This window comes from Sinocyclocheilus anshuiensis, unplaced genomic scaffold, assembly GCF_001515605.1.
Source record: "Sinocyclocheilus anshuiensis isolate Anshui unplaced genomic scaffold, SAMN03320099.WGS_v1.1 scaffold178, whole genome shotgun sequence".
Taxonomy (NCBI): domain Eukaryota; kingdom Metazoa; phylum Chordata; class Actinopteri; order Cypriniformes; family Cyprinidae; genus Sinocyclocheilus; species Sinocyclocheilus anshuiensis.
The window spans coordinates 741,060-742,827 of NW_015546031.1; the positions used below are offsets into that span (position 1 = coordinate 741,060).

Sequence of the window (1,768 nt, forward strand, 5' to 3'; positions counted from 1 at the left end):
GCTGGATTAAACTTCAAAAGGCAATGATGTCATTGAATAAATATAAGCGCTGTACGTTTCAAGTCAAAACGCAGCGCGGATGTCTTTATTTGAATGTATCTGAAGGGAACCGACTGTCCTCAGAAACGTGTCGTTAGCATTTTAATTTAATTTGACCTATAATTCCTGATAAAGCAGCGTTTATGAGCGCGGAGCTGCTTTATGTACAGCCGTTACCGGGGAAACCGCAATATTTCAGCACTCCTAAAGCGCCACCTCGTAGCAGAGAATGAATTTGCATTTCCAATAAGCCTTTCTTTGTGATTATGGTCAGATCAATGCAAATATCAGCCCATGTTAATGTGCCTTCTAAAAATCTAAACAATTAAGACAGTAATATTTATGCGTTTTAAATTAACATAATAATTTATATGCTTGATTTATCCCTTTTCATAAAATTGGTCTAAAGGCTGAAATGCTGTTGTATAAGATTAGTTTATAAGATTAGATAAGATTTGTTTTTGTGAAAACCTGTAACTGAACTGTAAATCATGTAATTTTATGGCTCAGTACTGTATGTTACCACAGACCTTGTCCAACCCCACTCATACTGTTCATTTTACTTGTGCAGCTCTTAAAATGGGTCACAAATTGCCTTACATTTGTTTAAAAAAATTCTGCAGATACCCTGTAAATAGTGAAATAAATTCCTTCCTTCATATTTGTTGATATTTGTGTATTAAAAATATTTTTGATTGACATTTAAACTCCTGTGTGATTTTCTATATATATTTTTTTAAAAGGTCTTTTTTTATTTGGGCTAGTTAAATACATTTTTGGGCTACCAAAATCTGAAGAGTACCTGCCCGAAGGGCTACCAGGAATTTTGAAATTTTGCGAGCCCTGCTCTGCTGGCAGGTGGATTCCCATTCATTCACTCTCACAGAAAACGGACGCGCTTTCTATCGGTCAGACATTACATGTGTGCGCTCAAAAATCTTCTCTCCCGAGTTTAATAAACGCAACCTGGAGTGTGGGCATCCACCGGCAGAAAATTGGCGCATATATGCCAACGATGTAAATCAGTAGCCTATTTACATAGCATAACAGTAATAAATGTATCTGTTTCGCACATGTCCCGCATTGTCCCGTAAAATCACATCTACTGTCCTGCAATAGCCAGGTGGTCACCCTAGCGTAGAGTAATAAAATAACAATTAGTAATTTAAATCAGTAAATTTTAACGAAAACAATACATTATAAAAATGAAAAGAAGCAGGTTTTTTGCGATCAGATCAACCGGTAAAGTCCTGGAAAGTAAGAATCCAGAAAGTAAGCGAATGCATTCAAACAGTAAGTTCAAAACAGCGCTAATGCAGAGAAAACACGGCCTATTTTATCAGATATGGCGGAGATAATAGTACTCGCGTACAGATGTCAGTAAAAAAAAAATCAGCAAGCTATTTAGCTTAAAAGCACGAGTGTTTTATACTGGATGCTGGCTGAAGGTGTTGTTTGGTATCGCAGATTGACTTGTGCAATGCTGTAAACTACTAAATGCAATGAAGAAATTTTCATTTTCTGTGAAGCTGCTTCGCAATAGTGTATCATGAAAAGTGATATACAAATAACGTGAATTGAATTGCAAACAATTAATGAATTTAGTTATTTATTGTGGCACTATATACATTCATTGCGGATTATGAAAATGAAAAAGTACTTTTTTAGTACTTTAGTTTGTATTTATTTATTTTTGGGTGGGGGAGTGGGGTTGAGTACCACCACTTCT

General features: G+C 35.7%; 1 protein-coding gene across 1 annotated transcript in view; it reads left to right on the forward strand.

Moving 5' to 3' along the window:
• LOC107698765 (centrosomal protein of 112 kDa-like) overlaps nucleotides 1-1,768 on the forward strand; it is a gene marked incomplete at its 3' end in the record, with an annotated part of 76,858 nt that overhangs the window by 30,229 nt on the left and 44,861 nt on the right. The window lies entirely within an intron of this gene.